Source organism: Lithobates pipiens, unplaced genomic scaffold (genome assembly GCF_037356315.1).
Source record: "Lithobates pipiens isolate NorthernLeopardFrog02 unplaced genomic scaffold, aLitPip1_a1.2 Scaffold_13, whole genome shotgun sequence".
Classification (NCBI taxonomy): Eukaryota; Metazoa; Chordata; class Amphibia; order Anura; family Ranidae; genus Lithobates; species Lithobates pipiens.
In genome coordinates, this window is record NW_027507718.1 from 300207385 (window position 1) to 300214897 (window position 7513).

Genomic DNA, 7513 nt, shown 5'->3' on the forward strand with positions numbered 1-7513 from the left:
GGGATCTGAAAAATCTCAACACAGTTTGTTGTGAGTGTTCATTGTCGCATTCTGATAGCCTAAGTCAAATCCTAAACGCCTGTGATCATGCTGGAGACCTCCACCAAGCAGAGGCCATTCTGCTTCTTGTAACTGGTGTCAACGGAGAAAATATCAAGCAGTTTGTGGGAACCATTCAGATGGGTTGCAGAGACACATTCCTTTCTGCCTAATGAAGCATCCTGCCACTGACCATAAAGAGGGATTTCTGCTGTCCTTCTGCCTATTGATGTAAGCCACTTCAAAAACACTAGTAGATGCCCTCTGACTCCTGGAAATATGTCAGAGCTATTCATACTGCAGTCGGCTTCCTCCAATTGGACAACTACCTGGATGTTTCCTTGGTGCAGGTGTGATTGAATACTCCACCATAAACTGTATTTTGTATAGTTTCCACAGCCTCATGAATCCCATGAGCAGTACTTAGAACGGCCTGAAAGGGCTTCTGGTAAAAGAGAACTCACCGAACTGCAGAAAACTAAGTTGTTAAGAGACAGCTATAGAATGGGATTGGTTTTTTTTTTTTTTTTTTTTTTTTTTTTTTTTTTCCCCCCCATATTTTCTGTTGGTAGAAACATTTTCTGAGCCCGTGTTGATACTGGCTGGATAGAATATCCTAGGAACCAGTTTGTAATTGAATGAGTCATGCTTGTTTTCTTTGCTATGACTTTTTATTTCAAGATTAACAATGTTTACCTTGTGTGTGTTTTTACCAAGACTTGTGGCCACTCATTAAAATTAGAAAAGAAGGTTTAACCTTAAACTATGTAGAGGGTTCTTTACTGTAAGAGCCGCATGGATGTGGAATTCCCTTTCACAGATGGTGGTCTCAGTGGGGGGCACGCATCGATAGGTGTTTTTTATTTATTTTTTAGCTATTTTTATTGTAATTTCAAAGTGAATACAAAGCAATACAGAGCCTTTTGTACATACCCAGGCTTGGTCACTACAACTACAAAAGTAATAAGGAAAAAAAAAAACATTAAACAAAAAAAAACACCTCAACCACCTGTGTAGAATATCCAAAGCAATCCTCCCAATTCTACATATACCCTGCAAAGCTTACTTTAGTCACTTATGAAATAAAGTGTACCGTATATACTCGAGTATAAGCCGAGATTTTCAGCCTCTTTTTTGAGGCTGAAAGTGCCCCCCTCGGCTTATACTCGAGTCATCGCTGTCTGCCTGCTCGATCAGCGTGTCGAGCAGACAGACAGCGGCCATTCTATAATTCAAAAGCCGCGCCTCCGGCTCCGCCTTCGCCTGTGATAGGCGGAACACTGAATTTCCCAGCAGCCTGTGTTCCGCCTATCACCGACATCGTCTCATCCTCGTACTACGGACGAGGATGAGACGATGTCCGTGATAGGCGGAACACAGGCTGCTGGGAAATTGTGTTCCGCCTATCACAGACAGGGAGGCGCGGCATTTGAACAGGGGAATGGGCGCCGACGAAGAGCGGTGATCCTGGGACGGGACCGGACGGAGGCTCGGCTCGGGACGGGACCGGACGGAGGCTCGGGACGGGACCGGACGGAGGCTCGGGACGGGACGGAGGCTCAGGACACAGGTAGGCTGGACACACAAGGCCACACACACACACACACACACACACACACACACACAGGGATGGATGGATGGATGGATAGATGGACACACACACACAGGGATGGATGGATGGATGGACACACACACACACACAGGGATGGATGGATGGATGGATGGACACACACACAGGGATGGATGGATGGCTGGATGGACACACACACACAGGGATGGATGGACACACACACACACAGGGATGGATGGATGGATGGACACACACACAGGGATGGACAGGCATATCTCACCCTCGGCTTATACACGAGTCAATAGGTTTCCCAGTTTTTTGGGGGTAAATTGGGGGCCTCGGCTTATACTCGGGTCGGCCTATACTCGAGTATATACGGTATATTAGTTACATATTCACCCCCCCCCCCCCCCCATAACTATTAACTGAGCAACCCAGGGATGTTTGAGATCAGAGATGCCACTTGGGCCATTCACGGCGCTTAGACTGTTACTAATCATCCATCGAGTCTGCATTAGTGGACAGGAAATCCATCCAATTATTAAGATAAGATTTTACGGGAATGGTAAAGTAATAATCCTATCAGGATTCTGATTGCCCGATGTGGGGCCAGTGGTTCTATAAGTCCCAGCAGACATACCTCTACAGACAATGGTACAGGAAGAGTGGTGACAGTCAAAATTCCATTTTTTTGGGTTGAGGTAACCAATTTTAATCTGAGGACAGCTCCAAAAAATGTGAATGAAGTCCACTGAAGATGAGTTGCATCTCCAGCAAGAGGCAGGAATAGATTGATAGATTTTGTGTAGGGGCACGAGAGTATAATACACCTTTTTTATGTACTATTTTAAAATGTACTAATTTTAGCTCTAGCTGTGAAAAGGGACACGCCCACATTTCTTCCCATTCTTTTGTGTCTAGTGTAGGGAAATTGATCACCCATTTTACCATAAGGTTTTCTAATCCCATGTGTATGTGGGGGAGTAACGCTTTATATATGGTGGATAAAGGCTTCGGTAGAGCTTCGTCCCTGAGCAGTCTCCAGATTTGAGGTGTAAAAGGCCACTTGAGCATTTTCAGACTGAGTGTTAAAGGCATGCCTAAGCTACAGGAATCTAAACAAGTCTGAGTTGGCTAGATCGTATTGTTTCAACCTGTCAAAAGTCCGTAGTCGGCCTTCAAAACAGATCTGATTTATATATTTGATGCCCTTGCATGCCCATACACTAGGGTCAGGAATGGACTGGAAATCCGACAAGTGCAGGTTAAACCAAAGAGGTCTATGTGGGAATATGTGTCCAGAAGGTATTCCGATCGCTGAGTGGGGAGATGCTAATGTAAACGAGCATCTGCCTAGTGACAGTGTGTCATTGATCTCTGCTCCCTGTCATCGGGAGCAGAGATCAGTGATTTGCCACACGTAGCCACGCCAACAGTTAGAAACACTCCTCAGGATACACTTAACCCCTACACTGCCCCCTAGTGGTTAACCCATTCACTGCCAGTGTCATTTACACAGGAATCAGTGCATTTGTGTAGCACTGCTGTATTAATGACAATAGTCCCAGAAATGTGTCAAAAATATCCGGTGTCCGCCATAATGTTGTAGTCACGATAAAAATCACTGATTACGTTACTAGTAAAAAAAAAAAAAAAATTATAAAAATGCCATAAAACTATCCCCTATTTTCTGAACGCTATTTTTTTTTTTTTTTTTTTTTTTAACCAAAAATATGTAGGATATGTATCGGCCTAAACCTGAGGGGGGAAAAATATATATATTTTTGGGGGATATTTATTATAGCAAAATGTAAAAAGAATGCGTTCTCTCCCCCCCAAAAAAAATTGTTTGCTTTTTTTTGTTTATAGCGCAAAAATAAGAACCACAGAGTTGATCAAATACCACCAAAAGAAAGCTCTATTTGTGGGGAAAAAAAGACGTTAATTTCAGCAGGGTGGCAGTACGTTTGGTTGGTCTGTCACATGGGGGGACGCAAACCAATCAGAACCAGTGTAGCTCGTCCTCTGAGTGGGGAAGAAGAGTGAAAGCTGCAGGGATTTCTAAGCCCCAGACCCCCTGAGGCAGCTATACCAGGGTTCAGAACTGGAGATTGGTGCACTGCAGGTCAGCGGGACGATGGGGAGGGGGGGGGGGGGGTTTGTGTCCAGTGTAAGTTCACCATTCAGATATTTCTGTAAAAAGTGAACTTGCACTTTTTTAAAGTGGTAAAATTCAAGTTTTTAAATTTCCTGTCTGGACCAATTCTGACATTCTTCTTTTGTATTCTCTTCTCTGGCCCTAAAGCAGTGATGGTGAACCTTGGCACCCCAGATGTTTTGGAACTACATTTCCACATGATGCTCAACTACACTGCAGAGTGCATGAGCATCTTGGGAAATGTAGTTGCAAAACATCTGGGGTGCCAAGGTTTGCTATCACTGCTTTAGAGAAAAAAAATGGTGGGTGTTGCATATTTTTTGAAACAATATTTGTGCAGCAGCTTTTCAAACGCAAATTTTTTTGGGGGGGGAGGGAAAGTCCAATACATTTAACTGCTTGCAGACCAGGCACCGTCATTATATTGTGGCAGGTCTGCTCTTCTGCGCTAACTGCCGTAGCTGTACGGTGGCTCGTGTAGGCGCAACAGTGGGCACGTGGCCACGGGTCAGGTGGACTCTGTCCGCCAGCGACTTGTGATTGCCTATTACAGAGGCAGACCGGGGTACTGCCTTTGTAAACAAGGCGATTCCTCATTCTGACAGGTGATTTTAACAGAGATCTACTGTTCCTGGTAATGCGGAACAGTGATCTGTCATGTCCCGGGCTCCCCCCACAGTTAGAACACACATGAGGGAACACATTTAACCCCTCGCTTACCCCCCTTAACCGCTTCCCGCCCGCCCTATAGCCGAATGACGGCTATAGAGCAGACGAGAGCGTCCGGGAGGCCGTCCTCGTGTTTACTTCCGCAATGCGCGCGCGCATCGGGGAAGTTTTGTGTTTGCCTGTCTCCGGGGACACGACAGATCGCTGTAAACGGCCAATCACAGCGGCCGTTTACAGCACGATCGGCGTGTCAGATGATCTCATATGTAAACATATGAGATCATCTCTCAGCGCCGCTCTCCCTCCTCACACAGACAGCGTTTGAGAGGGGAGAGATGAACTGCTGCAGCGGCCGTAAGTGGGGGGGAAAAAAAAGGCCATCCTCCCCAGTGCCAGCTGTTGTCAGTGCCACCTGTTGTCAGTGCCATCTGTCATCAGTGTTCCCGCATCATCGGTGCCACGTATTAGTGCCACGTGTCATCAGTGCCACATATTAGTGCCATCTGTCATCAGTGCCACGTGTCATCATTGCCACGTATCGGTGTCATTGTCCTGGTGCTCCAGGGCCTTCAAAAGTGTAATAAGTAGTCAACAAGTTAGATGTGTAATTTATGCTCCTAGAACACCTGATGGCGTTCCCTGCATGTTGGGCCTCTCTGAGTGGCCAGGCTGTGAAAAAGTCCCACACGTGGTATTGTAATACTCAGGAGGAGGGGAAAATTTTTGTTGGGGGTATCATTTGTGGTATACACATGCCATGTGAGAAAAATAAGCTATTACAATGACAATCTTGTGGAAAAAAATTAAAAATCTTAATTTTGTAAAGAATTGTGGGAAAAAAATGACATCAAAAAGCTCACTATGCCTCTTACTAAATACCTTGGAATGTCTACTTTCCAAAAAGGGGTCATTTGGGGGGTATTTGTACTTTCCTGGCTTGTTTGAGTCGCAAGAAGTGAGATAGGCCACCAGTACATCAGATGTGATCAATTTTGTATGATTCGCACCACAGCTTGTAGACTCTCTAACTTTCTCAAAGACCAAATAATATCCACTAATTTGGGTTATTTTTACCAAGATATGTAGCATTATAAATTGTGGCCAAAATTTATGAAGAAAAATTAATAATTTGCATAATTTTGTCACAGAAACAAAGAAATATGCGTTTTGTTTTCAAAATTTTCGGTCTTTTTTTCATTTATAGCGCAAAAAATAAAAACCCCAGAGGTGATCAAATACCACCAAAAGAAAGCTCTATTTGTGGGGGAAAAAAAGGACACAAAATTCATTTGGGTACAGTGTTGCATGACTGAGTAATTGTCATTCAAAGTGTGAGAGCACCGAAAGCTGAAAATTGGTCTGGGCAGGAAGGGTGTTTAGGTGCCTAGTAAGCAAGTGGTTAATCTAGTGTTAACCCCTTCCCTGCCAGTGACATTTACACATTACTAAGTGGCTATTTATAGCACTGGTCGCTGTATAAATCTCAGTGGTCCCAAAAAAAGTGTCTGATCTTTCAGCTGCAATCCCGCTAAATATTGCAGCTCACCGCAGTTACTAGTGAAAAAAATAATTATACATAAAAAAAATTTAATAAAAATGCCATCAATCTACCCCCTATTTTGTTGTGCAAACCAATCAACAGAGAGCAAGAGATGTATATAGATATTTTATTACTTGCCAAGAATATATTGGCCTAAACTGATGAATACATTTTGGGATTTTTATTTTGGGGGATATGTATTATTGCAAAAAATGTATTTCTTTTTTTTTTCTAAATTGTCGCTCTGTTTTATAGCACAAAAAATTTAAAAACGCAGAGGTGATCAAATACCACCAAAAGAAAGCTCTATTTGTGGGAATAAAAGGACATCAATTTTGTTTGGGTACAGTGTTGCACGACCGCGCAATTGTCAGTTAAGATGATGCAGTGCCGTATCACAAAAGGCCTGGTCATTAAGGGAGCAAATACTTCTGGGCTATATATGATAATGCGCAAAAAACACAATATCCAATTTTTTTTTGTAAGCTATAAAACATGAGTGTGTGTGTGTGTGTGTGTGTGTGTGTGTGTGTGTATATATATATATATATATATATATATATATATATATATATATATATATATATATAAATAAATAATCAAACATGTAATGCTTTAAAGCAGATCTCTGGGATCAGCAAAAAAAATGCCCTATTAGTAAGGATTTTTTGCTGTGATAGATCTTGTAGGTGAAACGCTGGTTGCCATAAAGTCTGTCTGTCACAGGAGGAGGGACTTTACAGCGATTGGCATTTCACCTACAAGATCTATCACAGCAGGAGATCCCCACCACCTCCATGAGTGGTACAGACTGGGGGTCTGTGAGATCCCTCTGCCCACTACAGCAAGTGGGAAGGGAACTAAAAGTCCCTGCTTGCTGAAGAGAACTACAAATGGGAAGTCCCAAGACCGGTGGCTGGGGGTACAAGAGCAATAGCAGCCACTGGTTTTACAAATAGGAAATCACAGGGCAGTAATGGTTTAAAGTAGGGCTGAAACAACTAATCGATTATGAAATTAATCGTTTCCTATTTTCATAATCAATCGGTAACATAATGGGTTTAAAAAAAAAAAAAGCCCTTTATAGTACAAAAAAAGCAAATAATTGCTGCTGTATTACTTTCACAGTTCTAGAGTAAAAAAAAGAAAAAAAAATGAACCCCTTACAGTGGTGATTATCTGCTTTTTGTGTACTATAAAGGGCTAATTTTAGTTTTTTTAACCCCATTATGTAATTAAACGTCTTAGACCTGGTTCACATCTATGTGTTTTTTGGTGCTTTTTGCAGAAACTTGCTACAGTTCCTTTACATGGGTTTCCTATGGGACACGTTCACAACTATGCTTTTTTTTTTTTTTTTTTTTTTTTTTTTCCCCCAGCTGCTGCATATTTGCAAATCTGCTTTTTTGGTTCAATATACTTCAATGGAGAAGCTGAAGAAAAGCATGTACTGTGTTTTTGCAGCTAATTTGTGTTTGTTTTTTAATCTGCCCCACAACAAATTGGCCAAAAAAAAATGCAAATTGCAGCAAAATCA